Source organism: Globicephala melas, chromosome 2 (genome assembly GCF_963455315.2).
Source record: "Globicephala melas chromosome 2, mGloMel1.2, whole genome shotgun sequence".
NCBI classification, from domain to species: Eukaryota; Metazoa; Chordata; class Mammalia; order Artiodactyla; family Delphinidae; genus Globicephala; species Globicephala melas.
In genome coordinates, this window is record NC_083315.2 from 129,387,514 (window position 1) to 129,413,650 (window position 26,137).

Below are 26,137 nucleotides of genomic sequence, written 5' to 3' on the forward strand. Positions count from 1 at the left end.
CTACTGAGTTCTTAGCTGATCTCGCACAGTCCAAGACTCCTGAAGGCCAAGCAGGAAACCATCACAGGGGTCCTGCAGCTTACACAGGGCTGAGATACATGGAGTGCTAACCAGTCGAGAGGAGAGACCCCTGGTACTCAGCTGATAGCCAAGAAAGGCCACACCTTAGTACAATGGATATGCTAGCTCTAAAATAAAGACTAGATCTGCCCTAACCAAGTTAAAAACAAGATTCAAAAGCACTATGTCAATTCACAAGTAAATTAACCGGCATCAGAACAAAATTCAACCCCATCTAAAAGAAGACAATAAAATCTAGGCACTTAACAATATACTATACATAATCCAGCATAAAATTATCAGGTAGAAAAAGATCTCTCTGTACTTTTCATTCAATTTTTCTGTAAGCTGTTCTAAAAAAACACTTGATATCGGGACATCACCAATATCAAGTGATATAGCATATGTGTAATTGGGTTTATAGGATAGAGTGAGAAAGAACTCTCTCCTATTAACTATCAACTCTATCCTAATAGCTCTATTATTTGGAGGAATAATGCCCAATTTTTTTCTTCAAATTTGATGGAAAATATCAGCACACAGCTCTAAGAAATACAACAAACAACAAGAAAGATAATCACAAAGAAAATAACACCAAGACTCATTGTAATTACATTGTTGAAAACTAATGATAAGAGAAAATATTTAAAACAGCCCAAGACGCATTACATACAGGGATCTGTGATAAGAATTATTACTGACTTGTCATCAAAACCAATGCAAATCAGGAGACAATGGAATGACATTTTTAAAAATTACTAGAGGGGGAGGAAAAGGGGACCCATCAACATTTATTAACCTGTAATTGCATATCCAGCAAATAGATCCTTTAAAAAATGAAGGTGAAATAAACACATTTTCTTACCAGGAAACCTGCACTGCAAGAAGTGTTGAAGGAAGTTTAGGATGAAGGAAAATGGCATCAGGAAGAAAACTTGGATTTATACAAAGGAATAAAGAGTACGTGAAATGGTAATATATAAAATAGAAAAATCTATTTTTGAGTCTGAAAACAGAATACATATCTGAAAAATCCAAAAGTAGATATTTTAGGTTGTCAGTATGTCAATGGCCACCGTGGCTTTCCAATTTTGTGCTTTAAAAAAATTACAGCATTGTCCTTCTGCCAAGTGAGATTACAGTGAGAAGATTGTGGTCTATGAGGAAGCAGGTTCTCACTAGACACTGAATTGACCATCACTTTGATCTTGCAAGTCCAGCCTGCAGAACTGTAAGAAATAAATTTCTGTTGTTTATAATCAAAAAAAAAATTTACAGCCTTCATTAGATTGTGTATGAAAAAAACTGGTCATGAAATATTAATACATGGCAGTTAACTAGTGCGATCTCTGTTATACAATGCTTCTCTTTTTCTGATTCCTTTGGATAACTTATTAGAATATTATATTAAAATGAAGCAGAAGTATAATAGGTTTATGTTAGCATTTAAATAATATTTTGATAATAATTTCTTCTCTTTTTATAATCTCCTATTGATTTACCTTCTATATCATTCTTCCCCACTCCCACCCCTAGCCAACCTGCTGAGTTCACTTTTCCTCATATGTACTTTCAAACTGATAATTAAAAAGAGGGTATAAAAATAGCATCAAAAAAAAAATCTAGAAAGTGCTCACTTTGGCAGCACATATACTAAAACTGGAATGATACAGAGAAGATTAGCATGGCCCCTGCCCAAGGATGACATGAAAATTCGTGAAGCATTCCATATTTTTCAAAGAAGACATACAGATGGCCAAAAAGCACATGAAAAGATGCTCAACATCACTAATTATTAGAGAAATGCAAATCAAAACTACAATGAGGTATCACCTCACACCAGTCAGAATGGTCATCATCAAAAAATCTACAAACAATATATGCTGGAGAGGGTGTGGAGAAAAGGGAACCCTCTTGCTTGGAATGTTGGTGGGAATGTAAATTGATACAGCCACTATGGAGAACAGTATGGAGGTGCCTTAAAAAACTAAAAATAGAACTACCATATGACCCAGCAATCCCACTACTGGGCATATACCCAGAGAAAACCATAATTCAAAAAGATACGTGCACCCCAATGTTCAGTGCAGCACTATTTACAATGGCCAGGATATGGAAGCAACCTAAATGTCTATCACAGAGGAATGGGTAAAGAAGATATGGTACATATATACAATGGAATATTACTCAGCCATAAAAAAGAACAAAGTAATGTCAGTTGCAGCAACATGGATGGACCTAGAGTTGTCATACTGAGTGAAGTAAGTCAGACACAGAAAGACAAATATCATGTGATATTGCTTATATGTGAAATCTCAAAAAAGGTACAATTGAACTTATTTACAAAACAGAAGTAGAGTCACAGATGTAGAAAACAAATTATGGTTACCAGGAGATGGATGGGGGAGGGATAAATTGGGAGACTGGGACTGATATACACACTACTGTATATAAAATAGATAACTAATAAGAACCTGCTGTATAGCAAAGGGAACTCTACTCAATACTGTGTGATGGCCCATATGGGAAAAGAATGTAAGAAAAAAAAAAGAGTGGTTATATGTATATGTATAGCTGATTCACTTTGCTGTATACCTGAAACTAACACAACATTGTAAATCAATTATACTCCAATAAAAAAATTTTTAAAAGGTAATTAAGGTAAAATAAGATCATATAGATGGGTCTAATTCAATAAGACTGGTGTCCTTGAAAGAAAAAATTAGGACATAGAGACACACAGAGAAAACAATCATGTGAGACACTGGGAGAAGAGTGCTATCTACAAGCCAAGGAGAGGGGCCTCAGAAGAAATCAGCCCTGCTGACACCTTGATCTTGGACTTGTAGTCTCCAGGATTGTGAGAAAACAAATTTCTGTTAAGCCATCCAGTTTGTGTATTTGTCATGGCAGCCCTAGGAAACTAATACATCCTCTAAGAAAGAAACTAATACACCCTCTAAGAAAGAAACTAATACAAGATAGTACATCAAAGAAAAAAATCTAGAAGGAAGAATCATATGTATTTCTACCTAAGTTCTTTCTGCAATTTGGGTTACAGGCATATATTTTTTAAATTGATGTAATTATGCTATAACTTTGTATCCCACTTTTTTACTTGATACTATACTATAAATAGTTTCCATTTTTTTATATACCTGTGTAATATTCCATGTTTCAGCTTTTATTCTTTTATTCATTTTTTTAAGTACTTTATTTCAGTTTGGACATTTTGGTTGAAGAGTGAATACTTTTAATGGATATCTCTGTGTTCATATGTTTTTGGTTTTATTTATTTTTGTGTGAATTGTCTGTTTCTGATATCAGACTGGTACTTGCAATATCTCTTTGCAACTGAACAATGATTCACATCGTAGAGGTTTATTTTTTTTCCCACTTTCTCCCTTTTCCCAGAGATAAACCCACGCACATATGGTCACCTTATCTTTGACAAAGGAGGCAGGAATGTACAGTGGAGAAAGGACAGCCTATTCAATAAGTGGTGCTGGGTAAACTGGACAGCTACATGTAAAAGTATGAGATTAGATCACTCCCTAACACCATACACAAAAATAAGCTCAAAATGGATTAAAGACCTAAATGTAAGGCCAGACACTATCAAACTCTTAGAGGAAAACATAGGCAGGACACTCTATGACATAAATCACAGCAAGGTCCTTTTTGACCCACCTCCTAGAGCAATGGAAATAAAAACAAAAGTAAGCAAATGGGACCTAATGAAACTTCAAAGCTTTTGTGCAGCAAAGGAAACCATAAAGAAGACCAAAAGACAACCCTCAGAATGGGAGAAAATAGTTGCAAATGAAGCAACTGACAAAGGATTAATCTCCAAAATTTATAAGCAGCTCATGCAGCTCAATAACAAAAAAGCAAACAACCCAATCCAAAAATGGGCAGAAGACCTAAATAGACATTTCTCCAAAGAAGATATACAGAGTGCCAACAAACACATGAAAGAATGCTCAACATCACTAATCATTAGAGAAATGCAAATCAAAACTACAATGAGATATCATCTCACACCAGTCAGAATGGCCATCATCAAAAAATCTAGAAACAATAAATGCTGGAGAGGGTGTGGAGAAAAGGGAACCCTCTTACACTGTTGGTGGGAATGTAAATTGATACAGCCACTGTGGAGAACAGTATGGAGGTTCCTTAAAAAACTACAAATAGAACTACCATATGACCCAGCAATCCCACTACTGGGCATATACCCTGAGAAAACCATAATTCAAAAAGAGTCATGTACCAAAATGTTCATTGCAGCTCTATTTACAATAGCCCAGAGATGGAAACAACCTAAGTGTCCATCATCGGATGAATGGATAAAGAAAATGTGGCACATATATACAATGGAATATTACTCAGCCATAAAAAGAAACGAAACTGAGCTATTTGTAATGAGGTGGATAGACCTAGAGTCTGTCATACAGAGTGAAGTAAGTCAGAAAGAGAGAGACAAATACCGTATGCTAACACATATATATGGAATTTAAGAAAAAAAATGTCATGAAAAACCTAGGGGTGAAACAGGAATAAAGACACAGACTTACTAGAGAATGGACTTGAGGCTATGGGGAGGGGGAAGGGTAAACGGTGACAAAGAGAAAGAGAGGCATGGACATATATACACTACCAAACGTAAGGTAGATAGCTAGTGGGAAGCAGCCGCATAGCACAGGGAGGTCAGCTCGGTGCTTTGTGACCGCCTGGAGGGGTGGGATAGGGAGGGTGGGAGGGAGGGAGACGCAAGCGGGAAGAGATATGGGAACATATGTATATATATAACTGATTCATTTTGTTGTGAAGCTGAAACTGACATACCATTGTAAAGCAATTATACCCCAATAAAGATGTAAAAATGAAAAAAAAAAAAAAAACTTTCTCCCTTTTCTTGCATCTCATCCCCCAAAAGTATAATCTCATCCATCCCACAGGGTCCAGTTCAGATCTTAACCTCTTCACTGAACTTTATCTGAACTTCTTCTTGGTTACTCTGTAGTGCAGGATATATAGTGATAGTCAATAAATACGTGTTGACTTAAAATGAAATTGAATCTGGGACTAGTCATTTATAACTCAATAAAAATCACTTTAATGACATTATTTTATTGGAAGTTGTGAAGGTTTGAGAAAACTGTAATAATTTAGCCATTAACTTTATTTTCCTTCTTGTGTATGCAAAAGAGTATTATATGTAAAAAAATCTATCTAAGCCCAATTCTAAATGATTTAAAATTTTAAATTAAATGAAAGCAGTGTAATATAATTTAATTGACATGATTTTTTCATAGTGGTACAAAAATAATCGTATATTTTGTAATCTATAGCATCTTGAATTCAATAAATACACACTTGAGGTCAGACATGGTGGCAAGGAGAGTATATATTCTGGCTACCTGGGAGGTTAGAGAGGAAGACCCAGGGAAAAGGAGAGGAGCACAGAAATGAGGAATTGGAAGATGTCAAAAGCAAATGTCAAAATGTCGTGTCAGGACAGTTCTGTATATTCCACAGAGTTAACACTGAATTACATACTCCTTTGCATGATTCCCTCATATTCCTTGTGTGCTGGTTCTGTCTTCCCAACCAGATCATACATTTTGCAAAGGGAAACGTGGTGTAATCTTCTCCCGTAGAGCTGGCAAAGCACTTGAGCTGCAAATCTCTGGTTGGTGTTTAGTGATTGTGCTTTGTTTCATCTAAGCATACACCCATCAGAAAGATATTTCTGTTTTGGACTCTAACCAGAAAATCAAATTATTCTTTTATTTTTCCGGTCTTATGAGTTAATATGAATCAGAATCTTATTAGTATATAAAAGATGCTATTCTTTACTTAAGACCACTCTGCTAACTAGACATCCCACTAACTGCACTCTCATGCTTGTTTATGAATATGGGAATATCACAAAAAGAAACCAACACAACTTTGCTAATGACAATATATAAACTGGTGCTAACAAAGAGGAATGGAAATCTTTAAGTTTACCCCTTAATTCTCTTATGGTATATATAATGAAAAAACCTTAGTCTTCCATCTGCCTATGTAGGGAATAACCCAGTTCTTCCTACTGTGTGTTTCTTTCCTATGTGTCTCCCTTACTAGGTCCCACAGAACACTTCACTCTGGTCACCAACCGTGTGGAGGTTTTTCCCCACATCAAGGAATTCTCCACGATACCAGCTGGGTGTTCTACAATCTAACTCAGTTCTGACACTGCCTATCTGGACTTAGCATCAGATCCCTCAGGTTAAGGGCTCAGTCCCACAAGACTGCCCCTCCTACCACACTTCAGATGCCAATCACTAGTAGGTCCCCAGGTTACCCACAACTTCTGTCTGAGTTTGCCTACAAATCAGAGGTTCCAGTGACCCCCTCCTCAGGTCTGATTAATTTACTAGAGCTCCCAGAACTCAGGGAAACACTTACTGACATTCACCAATTTCTTAAAGGATATAATAAAGGACAGATGAACAGCCAGAGGAAGAGATACATAAGGCGAGGTCTGGGAGGGTCCCAAGCAAAGGAGTTTCTGTCCCCATGGAGTTGGGGTGCATCAGCCTCCCTTATAGATGTGTTCACCAACCTGGAAGCTCTCCACACCCCATACTTTGGGGATTGTATGGAGGCTGTATTACTTAGGCATGATAGATCATTAACTCTATCTTCAGCCCTTCTTTCTTCTCAAGATATTGGAGGGTGGGGCTGAAAATTCCAGGCTTCTAATCATGGCTTGGTCTTTCTGATGGCAAGCCCTCATCCAGGAGCCATTTAGGAGCCCACTCAGAGTCACATCATTAGAACGAAAGATGCTCCTAGCAGTCTTAACACTTAGGAACTTACAAGGGTTTTAGAAGCCCTGGTCCAGGAACCAGGAGCAGAGACCAATATATATATTTTCTATTATTTCACAGTATACTGTACAGATTTATTTTTAAATTTTTTCAAATATTTTAAAAGATTTTTAAAAACTCAACACATAAATAGGGAAAAATAAATAAACAGGAGTCTGGTGGAAGAGAAAGTAGTACAGGTGAAGAAAGCAAAGAGAGGGCATGATCCTAATGTCTGGTAGTAATGGATCAAGGTTGTTTGTGGATTTGCTCACTATTGACAATTGTAACCATACTAAAACATGTTGCTTTGAACAGAATGAGATTTTGGAGGAGAGGTCAGTCCCCAGATTTCTCATGCTGATCAGCACTTTCCCAAATGATTTTCATGGAGCCCAAATTCCATAAATGTTAATAGAATAGGATTACTTCCCTGTGGTCAAATAAATCTAGGTAATACTAGGTTAGAAAAAAATTATCAAGGTTCTTTTAGTAAAGAATTTCTCAGTCTTTAATATACTCATCATAAGTCTCCAAGAGAGTGCCTGTGGTTTTTCACACACTTAATTGACGTTATGACTCTTTATCTTGAAGAATCATATGATGCTAGCATTACCCCCAAAATATTTTTTGGCAGTGGGAGACAATGGCTCAAACTCTCTTAACGGTTACCACATCCTTTTTTTGACTCACTCCCTACTTTTTGGGAAATCCTAGTCTGGAGTTTCTCTCTCCAACTGCCCTCTTGCAATTGTCAACTGGGCCATAATTGGCTGAGTTAAAAAGATGTTCATTTAGTACAAGAAGTCCTGTCAATGATCATTAACAAGGCTGGGATGAAGAAGGTTCATCTAAATGGCAAAGGCTTTAAAAGATCAAACCTTGTTGATTCATAGTCTTGGCAGTAGAAAAACACAAGGATAAATGTACCATTCTTGTGACGGATGTTGCTAATGAGGCTCTGCATAAGTGGAGGTAAAAGGGTACATGGGAAATCCATGCCTTCCACTCAATTTTACTGTGAACCTAAAATTGCTCTAAAAATAAAGTCTATTAAAAAAAAAACTGAAAAAACATAAAAACAACCATAAGGAGCATTCTGACATTGTGAAAAAGGACCGCTGGTGCTAGTAAATGTCAGATAAACAGAAGTTTTTCTTTATGGATTACTTTTAAATCATTTTAAGATTTCTATAATAACCAAGAATTTATATCATTTCGTTTATACCACTTATACTATTTTATATCATTTATCTACCTCATGACAACTTAATTATCCTAGTGACAGGATTATAAGTTAATACCAGGTCATCAGTTAGAATTTTGAATCTTGTGGTCTAAATCCTGGGTGACTTGAGAGATTAGCTAGCAGAACTATTCCAAGTCTTTAAAATATGATCCTGGGATGACGTGAAGGGGGAATTATTTAATATTTTAAGACCGATTTTAGCTATCTTGATGTGATTTTATGATGAGCATTTTATACATGTAAGCATGTTTAACATGTTACAGCAAATTCATTTCACTAACATTTGGATAAGAGAATAGAAGAATTGTTCAACAACTTCCCACACCTCTTAAATAAATAGACTTTAACTAACACCCAAACTCCTGTCATTCTTTACCTCTTCTCTTGATGTCCCTATAAGCATATTCTATCTTCTCTATCTGCAGATTTCTGAGCTAGTTTTTCTGGGCAGATTTCTGGGCGAAAGATTTAACTCTACCATTGTAATAGGTGTCTTAGCTTGACGAGAAGCTGGGACCCAGACTCCCAGGACCCAGGGATTGGGAACACCTCTCTGTGCACCTGGCCTGGGCGGGGGGAAGCTCACAAAGCTCCTCTCTTCTCCTAGTTCCTCTCCCTTTTTTCTTGCACCCCAGGGAGAATGAATGTGGATCTGGTTTGGTCGGTTGTCAGGGCACTGTTTTGACTAAGTTTTCTAATGGGTATATTCACAGGGTTTAAAAGCCATAAGATTATGCCTCTCTTTCAACTCCTTTCTCTTCTTGGCTGGAGTCCTATGCCAGGGTCTGTTCCCACACGGTAGGAAATCTACTTATCTCCCCCTGCCCCACTCTTCTATACAGCTGCTGTGGCCTCTGCCAGCTCCACGCTGGGGCAAGCACATCTGTGCTATTCCTCTCTGTGGTGCCATCTGACCAGGTGCTGGCAGGTGTCCGTCGCCCAAACATTGGAGGAATATTCAAAGATACTGAGCGCCAACAAAGACTGACACGAGTCAACTCCACAGCTGACGCTAGAGCCTCAGTTAATTGGAGACAGAGACAAGATTTGAACCCAGGCAATTTGGTTCTCAAGCCTGTATTCTTGCATACTAGAGAATTCTGTCAAGTAAGCGATCTTATCTAGGACTGTCTTCTTGGGCAGAGATGAATAGGACTGAAGAGAGGGACAATTTTATTTGTAACACTTTATATTTTGATTAAAAATATTTGAAGCAAATATGATAAAATATTAAGTTATCCATTTGGAGTTGTGAAATGTATATAAAGTTTTTTTTTCCCAAAGAAAAGAAGATGGAGGAAAGAAAGAAGAGAGGAGAAAAAGGAGAAGGATGAAAAGGGGGAGAAAAGATGGATCTCAATTTCCAGATAGAAGACAAGAAGAAATTCCTCCCAGATGTCCTGTCTATAAACTCCATCAAGCCCTTGCACCCAGCTCAGTTCCCACCTTACGGGAACTCCAGCCCAAACTCATGGTCAGCAGACTTGGTTTTGAACAACTTAATTTCTCTCTGCTTTTCAACCCTGTTCATTCTTGTTCCGTGATGCTTTGCCCTTAGAGCTTGTCATCTTCCTGGTTTCAACCTGGATCTTCCTGATGATGCCCTGTTCTCCTCCCCAGCAGTGCTGTCTCTGCTATTTCTGCCCAGTCTCCCTTCCGCAGCTTCTGTCTACCCAGGTGGGGCATCCACTCTTCTCCCACCAGGTTTGTTTTGGCTCTGAGAGGGAGTGAGATCCAGGCAGTCACCCAGGAAGAGGTACTGACTTGGGGCAGGGTTTTCCCAACACTCCCCTTTGAAGTCACCGCAAATCAGTTGGGAGGTGCTGGCTTTGAATTAAGAATTTTCATCATTGAGGAAAATCCATTTCAGAAGAACATAATTATGGCATATTTGGAATTGGATTGAGCTGTATATTTGCAAAGAGATGAGGTTATTAAATACTCTGAGAGAAAGGGAAATTTAGAACACCAGTGAATTTAGTATTTTCCTGTTTCAATGAAAGTAGACCTCTACTGAGGCTGACGTTATTTTGTAGTACTGAGAAAAAAAATACATATGATTTCTTATGTTTGTCATAATTGTCTTCAATTTAAGCAACAACATGGATTAAATAGGATTTCGTGGGTTAGGGTGGGGAGTTAATCACTCTGTTTAAAATATTCCATGGAAAATTTATTTTCAAATTCCAGAGAAGTGAATCACCAACTAATTTGTATAATGTACTTTTTACTTTTATCTTATGCCAGATGACCAGGAAAACATACAGCACAGCCCCAATTCTCAGGAAACTTATTTCTGTGTCAAAAATGGACAAAATAGAATTTTTTTAAAGTGTTTTTGAAATGAGGTTGCTTGCTTGCCTTGGGCGTTTGAAATGAAGTCTTCCTGGATTTAAATTAATCATGTTTCTAAGCAGCCAGTGTGTATGAACAGGGGCATGAACACCGGGTAGCTGAGAAATGTTAAGTATGATCTCAGCCCAAGTAAACCTTTTAAAAAGTTGTTGTTTTCAGGCATACAAAAATAAAATAGATACTACTGCAGCTCTTTGATCCCGTTTCCCTCTCTCCACCTTCAAAAGTAATCACCATCCAGAATTTGGTGTTCATCATTCCCATGCATGTTTCTACAATCCCGTAACATATGTGTGTATCCATAGACATTATATGGTATGGCTTTAACGGTTTTAAATTTGATACAAATGGTGTTATACCATATACAGTCCTCTGCGACTTTCTTTTTCCCATTCCCTTATTTGTGCAATTAAGCCATTGAGGCATTTATTGTACTGCTATACATTCCTACTATTACTACTAGTACTACTTCTATTGCTGTTGTTGCTATTAATAGATTTTACTTCTAGATCACATGGCCAATAAATTAGTATGAAGACATCATCATTTATTTATTCATTCTCCTGCTGATGGACAGCAATGTGATTTTCACCTATTTGCCATTACAAATAATGCTGCAGTGAGCATCCTCTATGTGTCTCCTTGTGCACCTGTTCAAGAGTTTCTAGGGTAGACACCTTGAAGTGAAATTGCAGCATTATAGCAAATACGCATTCTCAACTTTACTAAATTTTGCCAAATTGCTCTAGTGATAATTCTAACTTACTCTCTCCTCTCCCACCCCAGCAATGTTGATCCATATTGTCTCCACCCACTGGGATGGTCAGACTTTTTAATTTTTACCAATATGACAAGTGTGAAACGGTACCTCACTGTGGTTTTCATTTGCATTTCCTTGATTACTCTTAAGGTTAAACTCCCGTTCCTCCATGAATTGCCTGTCTATATTCTTTGCCATTTCTATATTGTGTTAACTTTTTTTTCTTTTTAGGAATCATTTACATATTAAGTACCAATTCTGTGTCCATTGCCTGCACTGTAAATACCTTATCCCAGGCTGTAGTTTAACATTTCCTCCATGCTATCTTCTGTAATACGGAATTTTGAAAAAAATCTAGTCAAATATTCCAATCTTTCATTTATGGTTTGAACTTATTTTGTCTTTTTAAAAAAATATTTTCACGCCCTAACATATAGAAATTTTCTTCAATTTTCCTCCAAAAGAGTTAAATTTTTGCCTTGGACGTCAAGGTCTAATTCAGCTTGGGTCACCTCTTGTATGTGGTGAGATGTGGAGCTCTAGTTCTATTTTTCCTCCTGTGCTTAACTATTTTCCCCAGAACCATTTCTCACATAGTCCATCTTTCTCCTGCTGATCTGTATGGACATCTCTTTTATTTATTTAGCAAGTTTTCTTACTTGCATGGGTCTGTTCCTGGACTCTCTAATCTGTTCCATATTCCATTTGTCTATCTCTGTACTTACATCACACTGTTTTAATTACTTAACGTCATTACAATTTTGATATCTGATAAGGCATGTCTCCCTGCTTATTTGTCTTAATTTTTCTTGGCCGTTTGTTCTTTTGTACAAAACTTAGAGTCAGCTTATTAAATTCCACAAAAATGGAAGTTTTATTGTATTAACATTTATTAATTCAAGATTTGTTGTATTAACATTATTAACTTGGTAAAAATAAACTTTTTCTATTTAATCTACCTATTTACAAAATAATAATAAACCTTTCCATTTATTTAGGTCTTCTTTAACATCTTGACCTCAAAGATCTGGTACATATTTTGTGATATTTGCTTCTCAGTGCTTTCTGTTTCTTAAAAATGATATTTTTATTTTAAAAAATTACATTGACCTAACTTATTGGTGTAAAGTAATGTAACTGATATTTTTTAAATAAACGTATTCATTTATTTATTTATTTTTGGCCGTGTTGGGTCGTTGTGTCTTCATTACTGTGCACGGGCTTTCTCTAGTTGCGGCGAGTGGGGGCTACTCTTCGTTGCCGTGTGCGGGCTTCTCATTGCAGTGGCTTCTCTTGTTGTGGAGCATGGGCTCTAGGTGCGTGGGCTTCAGTAGTTGTAGCATGCAGGCTCAGTAGTTGTGGCTCGAGCGTTCTAGAGTGCAGGCTCTGTAGTTGTGGCACACGGGCTTAGTTGCTCGGTGGCATGCGAGATCTTCCTGGACCAGGGCTCGAACACATGTACCCTGCATTGGCAGGCAGATTCTTAACCACTGCACCACTAGGGAAGTCCCTGTAACTAACTTTTGTATAAGGATCAGTTATCAAGTAATCTTGATGAATTCCAATAATGTGTCTCTCAATTCTCCTGGATTCTCTTTGTACAGAATTGTTTAATCTGCCATTAATGACAGCTTTTTTCCTATCTTTTTATTTCTTATATGTTTTATTTGATCAATTGATTGATTGATTGACTTATTGCAGTGGCCAGGATATCTGCTACTATGACAACAAAATAGTGGTAATGTGATAATCCCTGTTTTTTTGTTTATTGAGCTAAAAAAAAATGTGTCTAACTTTTCTCCATTTAGAAAGAAGATTACCATTAGTTTATGGTATATAGACTTCATGAAATTAGGGAAGCTCTCATTTATTCCTTCTTTCCTTAGAGTTTATTTATTTTCTTATTTATTTTAGGTGTTGAATTTTACCAAGTGTTTTTTCTATAACTATTGAAATAAACATGTGATTTTTTCTCTTTTACTGCATTGAAGTAATGAATTACATTAATAGATTTCTCAGATGTTAGACCATTCCTGCATTCTTGGGAGAAACTACTTTAACCTAATATATTTCAATATACGGTTGGGTTTGATTAACTAATAGTTTACTTATGATTTCGATGTTAATAAGTGAAAATGGGCCTGTAACTTTCTTTGCTTTTCGTTTCCTTATGCAATTTTGAAAACAAGTGTAAACCAGCCTCATGAAAAGAGCTGGGGCATGTTTTTTGAAACTACTTGCACTAAACAGCATTATCTTGCTGTTTATCTAAACCTCTGTCTATATCTATACCTATGCAACTGTTTAAGCCTGGAGCTTTTAGGGTGACTGGGGGAGATCTCTGATGACTATAATTGTAGTTACTTTAATGATTATTGGCCTGTTCAAGTTATTTTTTGTGACAATATTAGCTTTCTATTTTTCTCAGAAATTCACTTTTATAAATTTCAGATTTATTAGCATATAGTTGTTAAAAAATATTCTTTGTCATATGAATGCTACAAAGGAGGCCGGGAAATTCAGTTTTTATTCTGGGTAATCATGTGTCCAGCTAAAACATGGGCATTCTTTTTTCATCTTATGAAAAAACAAATATTAGTAGACAATTTGCAGTCATTTCCGCAGCTGCCTTGATTAGCAACATGCTCCTGGCTGATGCCAGGGCCTTAGCTTGTGCTTTCCCAGCAGGTCTAAGGGGCAAGAATGAGGGCAGACCTCAGTGCCTGTGGTGCCCGGATTGAAATTACCACTCCTGCTTTTTCTCTTCATCAGGTAACTGGGCCCCTCAGGAATCCCTACTTATCTCTTCTACCCAGAGGCTGTTCTATTTAAAAGTTCCCCCTTTTTATACTCTCCTTGGCCTCTGGGAATGGAGGGAGAGGAGGGACATTCAGGGAGTTGGATGTCTGCCTGCATATGACCAGCATTACGTCCTTACCTCCCACTTACCAGGCTATATTCCCACCAGGCTATATATGGCTTCCCATGAGGGTTTCACTCAAATTTTCCCTTTACTTTTTTTTACTTTTTTCAGCTCCGTACACCTCCCTCTCTCTCTGAGGCCCCTCCAGGGATAGGTTTGGAGGAGGAGGCCAGCAGCCTGAGCTAGTCTCCTACTTGTCAAAAACCAGAAGTGCCTTGTTTGTGTTCTAATTTGGGGGGCCTGGAGGCCTCAGAGGAAGTTATTTATGTCCCTCTGTGGGGAGAGGTACATGATGTTATCAAAGATGTTTCCCATCCTAAAAGGAAATGAGAATTCAACCAGTGGCTACAAAGGGAGATGTAAAACCTGAGATGCACAGCTTCTGAGAAGAGCCTGGACCCAGGCTGCTTCTCCTGCAGGCTAAGTCCCAATGTTGTAGGGTTGATTAGGACTTTCTGATGAGTTTGGGGGGGCCTCAAAAACAGAGTTTTGTACTTCCCTTCCCTGGGTAAACTGAGAGAAGGGCCCTAGAGGAGCCCCAAGTCCAGCCTGACTCAAGGCAATGAATTAGCAATGCTGAGTGTGGTGTCCATGTAAGTAGCCCTGACAGCAGCCCCAAAGAGGCCCCTGCACACCTGGGTGGCACAGAAGAGCCTCTGGAATTGGCACTTGCCCTGAAGAACAGAGAGCTGAGAAGGAGGAGGGCTCATGACTGCGACAAAGAGGAAGCAATGTGCGTGGAACTTGCTGACTACAAGCCAAGATGGAGTTGCAGACATCAGCAAGGGAGCCGGGTGGACACAGGACGAGGTCAAGCCCAGAGAGAGGACACCAGTGAGGGCAGAGGCTGGCCCGCTCACAGGCATCCCTCCCTCACAGTCAGGACACTGTGCAGCCCCTAGAGCCTCAGGCTACCCCCAGGAAGAAGGAAGATGGAGAATGTTAAAAGAACAGAGCAATTAGACAAAACTGATTGTTTTAAACTGGAAGGACTGAATTAAATTGAATTGGCAAGTTTAAGTTTTCTACCATTAGCAAAAACTGAATTGAGCCTACTTATGGAGATATAAGGAAAGCTCCCCCCACTTCATTTTTTTTGCACACCCAAACTGAAAAAATGAATATCATACCTGAGACAACCCTCACTTTTTTAAGATTTTTATCTTATTAGTTTAAACCTTTTTTTTTTTTACCATTTAAACCTTCTCATTCTATATGCTTTGCTCAGTTTATTGCTCACTAAATATTAGTTCATTTTTAAGCTTTTCTGCCTTTCCCCCATGTCTTCTATTTTATTATTGATTCATCTTTATTTTCCCATTTATTATTTATTAAAATCTCACTTTCTTATGTTTTTAGAGCTACATATATTTGCAATGAGCAGCAAATACTATATACATCTATAAGGTAATATCTTCAACCCACCAATTTAACACTTTTAAAAATTAAATAGTGTAAAAATATTTAAAATGGAAGACAGGCCAGGCAATTTAAGATACATCTGTATAAGCTTAAAAAGCAAGTAAAACAGTTTGACCTTTTATATTTTTATAGCCAAACTTAATATCCAATATAAAATTTAAAGTAGAGCAGCAGGGGGGTGCTGGGAAGATGGCGGAAGAGTAAGACGCGGAGATCACCTTCCTCCCCACAGATACACCAGAAATACATCTACACGTGGAACAACTCCTACAGAACACCTACTGAGTGCTGGCAGAAGACCTCAGACCTCCCAAAAGGCAAGAAACTCCCCCACGTACCTGGGTAGGGCAAAAGAAAAAAGAATAAACAGAGACAAAAGGATAGAGACGGGACCAGCACCACTGCGAGGGAGCTGTGAAGGAGGAAACGTTTCCACACACTAGGAAGCCCCTTCGCGGGTGGAGACTGCGGGTGGCGGAGTGGGGAGCTTCGGAGCCACGGAGGAGAGCGCAGCAACAGGGGTGCTGAGGACAAAGCGGGGAGAGATTCCCGCACAGAGGATCGGTGCCAACCAGCACTCACCAGCCCGAGAGGCTTGTCTGCTCACCTGCCGGGGCGGGCGGGGCTGGAAGTTGAGGCTCGGGCTTCGGTCGGATCCTAGGGAGAGGACTGAGGTTGGCGGCGTGAACACAGCCTGCAGGGGGTTAGTGCGCCACGGCCAGCCAGGAGGGAGTCCGGGGATAAGTCTGGAGCTGCCGAAGAGGCAAGAGACTTTTTCTTCCCTCTTTGTTTCCTGGTGCGCGAGGAGAGGGGTTTAAGAGCGCTGCTTAAAGGAGCTCCAGAGACGGGCGCGAGCCGCGGCTAAAAGCGCGGACGCCAGGGACGGGCGCGAGCCGCGGCTAAAAGCACGGACCCCAGAGACGGGCGGGAGACGCTAAGGCTGCTGCTGCCGCCACCAAGGGGCCTGTGTGCGAGCACAGGTCACTATCCACACCCCGCTTCCGGTGTCCGCCACTTCCAGGGTCCCGGGACCCAGGGACAACTTCCCCGGGAGAACGCACGGCGCGCCTCGGGCTGGTGTAACGTCACGCCGGCCTCTGCCGCCGCAGCCCCGCCCCGCACTCCAAGCCCCTCCCTCCCCCTGGCCTGAGTGAGCCAGAGCCCCCGAATCAGTGGCTCCTTTAACCCCATCCTGTCTGAGCAAAAAACAGACGCCCGCCAGCGACCTACACGCAGAGGCGGGGCCAAATCCAAAGCTGAGCCCCTGGGAGCTGTGAGAACAAAGAAGAGAAAGGGAAATCTCTCCCAGCAGCCTCAGAAGCAGCGGATTAAAGCTCCACAATCAACTTGATGTACCCTGCATCTGTGGAATACATGAATAGACAACGAATCATCCCAAATTGAGGAGCTGGGCTTTGAGAGCAAGATCTATGATTTTTTCCCCTTTTCCTCTTTTTGTCAATGTGTATGTGTATGCTTCTGTGTGAGAGCTTATCTATATAGCTTTGCTTCCACCATTTGTCCTAGGGTTCTATCCGTCCATTGATTTTTTTAAAAATTTTTTTCTTAATAATTAATTTTAATAACTTTATTACACTTTACCTTCTTTCTTTCTTTCTATCTTTCTTTCCTTCCTTCCTTCCTTCCTTCCTTCTCTCTTTTAGATAACAAATCATCCCAAATTGAGGAGGTGGACTTTGAGAGCAAGATTTATGATTTTTTCCCCTTTGCCTCTTTTTGTGAGGGTGTATGTGTATGCTTCTGTGTAAGATTTTGTCTGTATAGCTTTGCTTCCACCATTTGTCTTAAGGTTCTATCCGTCCCTTTTTTTTTCTAAATAATTATTTTTTAATTCGATAACTTTATTATACTTTATTTTATTTTACTGTATCTTCTTTCTGTCTGTCTTTTTTCCTTCCTTCCCTCCTTCCTTCCTTCCTTCCTCCCTCCCTCCCTCCTTTCTTTCCTTCTTGCCTTCTTTTCTTCTATCTTTCTTTCTTTCTTCCTTCCTTCCTTCCTTCCTTCCCTCCTTTCTTTCTTTCTTTCTTTCTTTCTTTCTTTCTTTCTTCCTTCCTACTTCTACTAATTCCCTCTACTTTTTCTCCCTTTTATTCTGAGCCGTGTGGATGAAAGGCGCTTGGTGCTCCAGCCAGGAGTCAGGGCTCAGCCTCTGAGGTGGGAGAGCCAACCTCAGGACACTGGTCAACAAGGGACCTCCCAGCTCTCATGATACAAAAGATCATGAGAGATTACTACAAGCAACTCTATGCCAATAAAATGGACAATCTGGAAGAAATGGACAAATTCTTAGAAATGCACAACGTGCCAAGACTGAATCCAGAAGAAATACAAAATATGAACAGACCAATCACAAGCACTGAAATTGAAACTGTGATTAAAAATCTTCCAACAAACAAAAGCCCAGGACCAGATGGCTTCACAGGCGAATTCTATCAAACATTTAGAGAAGAGCTATCACCTATCCTTCTCAAACTTTTGCAAAATATAGCAGAGGGAGGAACACTCCCAAATTCCTTCTACGAGGTCACCATCACCCTGATACCAAAACCAGACAAGGATGTCACAAAGAAAGAAAACTACAGGCCAATATCACTGATGAACATAGATGCAAAAATCCTCAACAAAATACTAGCAAACAGAATCCAAAAGCACATTAAACGGATCATACACCATGATCAAGTGGGGTTTATTCCAGGAATGCAAGGATTCTTCAATATATGCAAATCTATCAATGTGATAAACCATATTAACAAATTGAAGGAGAAAAACCATATGATCATCTCAATAGAGGCAGAGGATGCTTTTGACAAACTTCAACACCCATTTATGATAAAAACCCTGCAGAAAGTAGGCAACTTTCCTCAACATAATAAAGGCCATATATGACAAGCCCACAGCCAACATCATCCTCAATGGTGAAAAACTGAAAGCATTTCCACTAAGATCAAGAACAAGACAAGGTTGCTCACTCTCACCACTCTTATTCAACATAGTTTTAGCCACAGCAATCAAAGAAGAAAAGGAAATAAAAGGAATCAAAATAGGAAAAGAAGAAGTAAAGCTGTCACTCTTTGCAGATGACATGATACCATAGAGAATCCTAAAGATGCTACCAGAAAACTACTAGAGCTAATCAATGAATTTGGTACAGTAGCAGGATACAAAATTAATGCACAGAAATCTCTGGCATTCCTATATACTAATGATGAAAAATCTGAAAGTGAAATCAAGAAAACACTCCCATTTACTACTGCAACAAAAAGAATAAAATATCTAGGAATAAACCTACCTAAGGAGACAAAAGACCTGTATGCTGAAAATTATGACACTGATGAAAGAAATTAAAGATGATACAAATAGATGGAGAGATATACCATGCTCTTGGATTGGAAGAATCAACATTGTGAAAATGACTCTACTACCCAAAGCAATCTACAGACTGAATGCAATCCCTATCAAACTACCACTGGCATTTTTCACAGAACTAGGACAAAAAATTTCACAATTTGTATGGAAACACAAAAGACTCCGAATAGCCAAAGCAATCTTGAGAACGAAAAACGGAGCTGGAGGAATCAGGCACCCCGACTTCAGACTATACTACAAAGCTATAGTAATCAAGACAGTATGTTACTGGCACAAAAACAGAAAGATAGATCAATGGAACAGGATAGAAAGCCCACAGATAAACCCACACACATATGGACATCTTATCTTTGATAAGGGAGGCAGGAATGTACAGTGGAGAAAGGACAGCCACTTCAATAAGTGGTGCTGGCAAAACTGGACAGGTACATGTAAAAGTATGAGATTAGATCACTCCCTAGCACCATACACAAAAATAAGCTCAAAATGGATTAAAGACTTAAATGTAAGGCCAGACACTATCAAACTCTTAGAGGAAAACATAGGCAGAACACTCTATGACATAAATCACAGCAAGATCCTTTTTGACCCACCTCCTAGAGAAACGGAAATAAAAACAAAAATAAACAAATGGGACCTAATGAAACTTCAAAGCTTTTGCACAGCAAAGGAAAGCATAAACAAGACCAAAAGACAACCCTCAGAATGGGAGAAAATATTTGCAAATGAAGCAACTGACAAAGGATTAATTTCCAAAATTTACAAGCAGCTCATGCAGCTCAATAACAAAAAAGCAAAGAACCCAATCCAAAAATGGGCAGAAGACCTAAATAGACATTTCTCCAAAGAAGATATACAGAGTGCCAACAAACACATGAAAGAATGCTCAACATCATTAATCATTAGAGAAATGCAAATCGAAACTGCAATGAGGTATCACCTCACACCAGTCAGAATGGCCATGATCAAAAAATCTAGAAACAATAAATGCTGGAGAGGGTGTGGAGAAAAGGGAACCCTCTTGCACTGCTGGTGGGAATGTGAATTGGTTCAGCCACTATGGAGAACAGTATGGAGGTTCCTTAAAAAACTACAAATAGAACTACCATATGACCCAGCAATCCCACTACTGGGCATATACCCTGAGAAAACCAAAATTCAAAAAGAGTCATGTGGGACTTCCGGGAAGATGGCGGAAGAGTAAGACGCAGAGATCACCTTCCTCCCCACAGATACACCAGAAATACATCTACGTGTGGAACAACTCCTACGGAGCACCTACTGAACACTGGCAGAAGACCTCAGACCTCCCAAAAGGCAAGGAACCCCCCATGTACCTGGTTAGGGCAAAAGAAAAAAATAAACAGAGACAAAAGGATAGGGACGGGTCCTGCACCAGCGGGAGGGAGCTGTGAAGGAGCAAAAGTGTCCACACACTAGGAAGCCCCTTCGCAGGCGGAGACTGCGGGTGGCGGAGTGGGGGAGCTTCAGAGCCGCGGAGGAGAGCACAGCAACAGGGGTGCGGAGGGCAAAGCGGAGAGATTCCAGCACAGAGGATCGGGGCCGACCAGCACTCACCAGCCGAGAGGCTTGTCTGCTCGCCCGCCGGGGCGGGCAGGGCTGGGAGCTGAGGCTCCGGCTTCTGTCAGAGCGCCGGGAGAGGACTGAGGTTGGCGGTGTGAACACAGCCTGCAGGGCGTTAGTGCACCACGGCTAGCCGGGAGGGAGTCTGGGGAAAAGTCTGGACCTGCTGAAGAGGCAAGAGACTTTTTCTTCCCTCTTTGTTTCCTGGTGCGCGAGGAGAGGGGATTAAGAGCACCGCTCAAAGGAGCTCCAGGGCGTGAGCCGCGGCTAAAAGTGCGGACCCCAGAGACAGACATGAGACGCTAAGGCCGCTGCTGCCGCCACCAAGAAGCCTGTGTGCGAACACAGGTCACTGTCCACACCCCCTTCCGTGGAGCCTGTGCAGCCCGCCACTGCCAAGTTCCCGGGATCCAGGGACAACTCCCCCGGGAGAACGCACGGCGGCCTCTGCCGCCGCAGGCCCGCCCCACACTCTGTGACCCTCCCTACCCCCAGCCTGAGTGAGCCAGAGCCTCCGAATCAGCGGCTCCTTTAACCCCGTCCTGTCTGAGCAAAGAACAGACGCCCTCAGGTGACCTACACGCACAGGCGGGGCCAAATCCAAAGCTGAGCCCCTGGGAGCTGTGAGAACAAAGAAGAGAAAGGGAAATCTCTCCCAGCAGCCTCAGAAGCAGTGGATTAAAGCTCCACAATCAACTTGATGTACCCTGCATCTGTGGAATACATGAATAGACAACGAATCATCCCAAATTAAGGAGCGGTGTGGATGAAAGGCTCTTGGTGCTGCAGCCAGGAGTTAGTGCTGTGCCTCTGAGGTGGGAGAGCCAACTTCAGGACACTGATCCACAAGAGGCCTCCCAGCTGCACATAATATCAAACGGCGAAAATCTCCCAGAGATCTCCATCTCAACACCAGCACCCAGCTTCACTCAACGACCAGCAAGCTACAGTGCTGGACATCCTATGTCAAACAACGAGCAAGACAGGAACACAACCCCACCCATTAGCAGAGAGGCTGCCCCAAATCATAATAAGTCTACAGACACCGCAAAACACACCACCAGACGTGGACCTGCCCACTAGAGAGACAAGATCCAGCCTCATCCACCACGACACTGGCACTAGTCCCCTCCACCAGGAAGCCTACACAACCCACTGAACCAACCTTAGCCACTGGGGACAGACACAAAAAACAAGGGGAACTACGAACCTTCAGCCTGCAGAAAAGAGACCCCAAACACAGTAAGATAAGCAAAATGAGAAGACAGAAAAACACACAGCAGATGAAGGAGCAAGATAAAAACCCACCAGACCTAACAAATGAAGAGGAAACAGGCAGTCAACCTGAAAAAGAATTCAGAATAATGATAATAAAGATGATCCAAAATCTTGGAAATAGAATGGACAAAATGCAAGAATCAGTTAACAAGGACCTAGAAGAACTAAAGATGAAACAAACAATGATGAACAACACAATAAATGAAATGAAAAATACTCTAGATGGGATCAATCGCAGAATAACTGAGGCAGAAGAACGGATAAGTGACCTGGAAGATAAAATAGTGGAAATAACTAATGCAGAGCAGAATAAAGAAAAAAGAATGAAAAGAACTGAGGACAGTCTCAGCGACCTCTGGGACAACATTAAACGCACCAACATTCGAATTATAGGGGTTTCAAAAGAAGAAGAGAAAAAGAAAGGGACTGAGAAAATATTTGAAGAGATTATAGTTGAAAACTTCCCTAACATGGGAAAGGAAATAGTTAATCAAGTCCAGGAAGCACAGAGAGTCCCATACAGGATAAATCCAAGGAGAAATACGCCAAGACACATATGAATCAAACTGTCAAAAATTAAATACAAAGAAAGCATATTAAAAGCAGCAAGGGAAAAACAACAAATAACACACAAGGGAATCCCCATAAGGTTAACAGCTGATCTCTCAGCAGAAACTCTGCAAGCCAGAAGGGAGTGGCAGGACATATTGAAAGTGTTGAAGGGGAAAATGTTGCAACCAAGATTACTCTACCCAGCAAGGATCTCATTCAGATTTGATGGAGAAATTAAAACCTTTACAGACAAGCAAAAGCTGAGAGAGTTCAGCACCACCAAACCAGCTCTACAACAACTGCTAAAGGAACTTCTCTAGGCAAGAAACACAAGAGAAGGAAAACACCTACAATAACGAACCCAAAACAATTAAGAAAATGGGAACACACATATTGATAATTACCTTAACTGTAAATGGACTAAATGCTCCCACCAAAAGACACAGATTGGCTGAATGGATACAAAAACAAGACCCATATATATGCTGTCTACAAGAGACCCACTTCAGACCTAGAGACACATACAGACTGAAAGTAAGGGGATGGAAAAAGATATTTCATGCAAATGGAAACCAAAAGAAAGCTGGAGTAGCAGTTCTCATATCAGACAAAATAGACTTTAAAATAAAGACTATTACAAGAGACAAAGAAGGACACTACATAATGATCAAGGGATCGATCCAAGAAGAAGATATAACAATTGTAAATATTTATTCACCCAACATAGGAGCACCTCAATACATAAGGCAAATACTGACAGCCATAAAAGGGGAAATCGACAGTAACACATTCATAGTAGGGGACTTTAACACCCCACTTTCACCAATGGACAGATCATCCAAAATGAAAATAAATAAGGAAACACAAGCTTTAAATAATGCGTTAAACAAGATGGACTTAATTGATATTTATAGGACATTCCATACAAAAACAACAGAATACACATTTTTCTCAAGTGCTCATGGAACATTCTCCAGGATAGATCATATCTTGGGTCACAAATCAAGCCTTGGTAAATTTAAGAAAATTGAAATTGTATCAAGTATCTTTTCCGACCACAATGCTATGAGGCTAGATATCAATTACAGGAAAAGATCTGTAAAAAATACAAACACATGGAGGCTAAACAATACACTACTTAATAACGAAGTGATCACTGAAGAAATCAAAGAGGAAATCAAAAAATACCTAGAAACAAATGACAATGGAAACACGACGATTCAAAATCTATGGGATGCAGCAAAAGCAGTTCTAAGAGGGAAGTTTATAGCAATACAATCCTACCTTAAGAAACAGGAAACATCTCGAATAAACAACCTAACCTTGCACCTAAAGCAATTAGAGAAAGGAGAACAAAAAAACCCCAAAGTTAGCAGAAGGAAAGAAATCATAAAAATCAGATCAGAAATAAATGAAAAAGAAATGAAGGAAACGATAGCAAAGATCAATAAAACTAAAAGCTGGTTCTTTGAAAGGATAAACAGAATTGATAAACCATTAGCCAGACTCATCAAGAAAAAAAGGGAGAAGACTCAAATCAATAGAATTAGAAATGAAAAAGGAGAAGTAACAACTGACACTGCAGAAATACAAAAGATCATGAGAGATCACTACAAGCAACTCTATGCCAATAAAATGGACAACCTGGAAGAAATGGACAAATTCTTAGAAATGCACAACCTGCCAAGACTGAATCGGGAAGAAATAGAAAATATGAACAGACCAATCACAAGCACTGAAATTGAAACTGTGATTAAAAATCTTCCAACAAGCAAAAGCCCAGGATCAGATGGCTTCACAGGCGAATTCTATCAAACATTTAGAGAAGAGCTATCACCTATCCTTCTCAAACTCTTGCAAAATATAGCAGAGGGAGGAACACTCACAAACTCATTCTACGAGGCCACCATCACCCTGATACCAAAACCAGACAAGGATGTCACAAAGAAAGAAAACTACAGGCCAATATCACTGATGAACATAGATGCAAAAATCCTCAACAAAATACTAGCAAACAGAATCCAACAGCACATTAAAAGGATGATACACCATGACCAAGTGGGGTTTATCCCAGGAATGCAAGGATTCTTCAATATAGGCAAATCAATCAATGTGATACACCATATTAACAAATTGAAGAATAAAAACCATATGATAATCTCAATAGATGCAGAAAAAGCTTTTGACAAAATTCAACACCTATTTATGAGAAAAACCCTCCAGAAGGTAGGCATAGAGGGAACCTACCTCAACATAATAAAGGCCATATATGACAAACCCACAGCGAACATCGTTCTCAATGGTGAAAAACTGAAACAATTTCTCTAAGATCAGGAACAAGACTATGTTGCCCACTCTCACATGCTTATTCAACATAGTTTTGGAAGTTTTAGCCACTGAAATCAGAGAAGAAAAAGAAAAACAAGGAATCCAAATTGGAAAAGAGGACGTAAAACAGTCACTGTTTGCAGATGACCTGATACTATACATAGAGAGTCCTAAAGATGCTGTCAGAAAATTTGTAGAGCTAATCAATGAATTTGGTAATGTAGCAGGATACAATATTAATGCACAGAAATCTCTGGCATTCCTATACACTAAAGATGAAATATCTGAAAGAGAAATTAAGGAAACACTTCCATTTACCACTGCAACAAAAAGAAAATAATACTTAGGAATAAACCTACCTAAGGAGACAAAAGACTTGTATGCAGAAAACTATAAGACACTGATGAAAGAAATTAAGACAATACAAACAGATGGAGAGATATACCATGTTCTTGGATTGGAAGAATCAACATTGTGAAAATCACTATACTACTCAAAGCAATCTACAAATTAAATGTAATCCCTATCAAACTACCAATGGCATTTTCCCCAGAACTAGAACAAAAAGTTTCACAATTTGTATCGAAACACAAAGGACCCCAAATAGCCAAAGCAATCTTGAGAATGTAAAATGGAGCTGGAGGAATCAGGCTCCCTGACTTCAGACTATATTACACAGCTACAGTAATCAAAAGAGTATGGTACTTGCACAAAAACAGAAATATAGATCAATGGTACAGGATAGAATGCCCAGAGATAAACCCATGCACCATATGGCCACCTTATTTTTGATAAAGGAGGCAAGAATATACAATGGAGAAAAGACAGCCTCTTCAATAAGTGGTGCTGGGAAAACTGGACAGCTACATGTAAAGAAATGAAATTAGAACACTCCCTAACACCATACACAAAAATAAACTCAAAATGGATTAAAGACCTAAATGTAAGGCCAGACACCATAAAACTCTTCAAGGAAAACATAGGCAGAACACTCTATGACATAAATCACAGCAAGATCCTTTCCGACCCACCTCTTACAGAAATGGAAATAAAAACAAGAATAAACAAATGGGACCTAATGAAACTTAAAAGCTTTTGCAAAGCAAAGGAAACCATAAACAAGACGAAAAGACAATCCTCAGAAAGGGAGAAAATAGTTGCAAATGAAGCAACTGACAAAGGATTAATCTCCAAAATATACAAGCAGCTCATGGAGCTCAATATCAAAAAACGAAAAAACCCAATCCAAAAATGGGCAGAGGACCTAAATAGACATTTCTTCAAAGAACATATACAGATTGCCCACAAACACATGAAATGATGCTCAACATCACAAATCATTAGGGAAATGCAACTCAAAACTGCAATGAGGTATCACC

General features: G+C 39.7%; 1 non-coding gene and 1 pseudogene across 1 annotated transcript; both read left to right on the forward strand.

Moving 5' to 3' along the window:
- Nucleotides 1-26,137, forward strand: part of LOC115852087 (TLE family member 5 pseudogene) — a 130,491-nt pseudogene that overhangs the window by 95,490 nt on the left and 8,864 nt on the right.
- On the forward strand, nucleotides 1,690-1,796 carry LOC115852482 (U6 spliceosomal RNA). Its single transcript, XR_004039161.1, has one exon. It is a non-coding gene; the product is annotated as a U6 spliceosomal RNA (small nuclear RNA).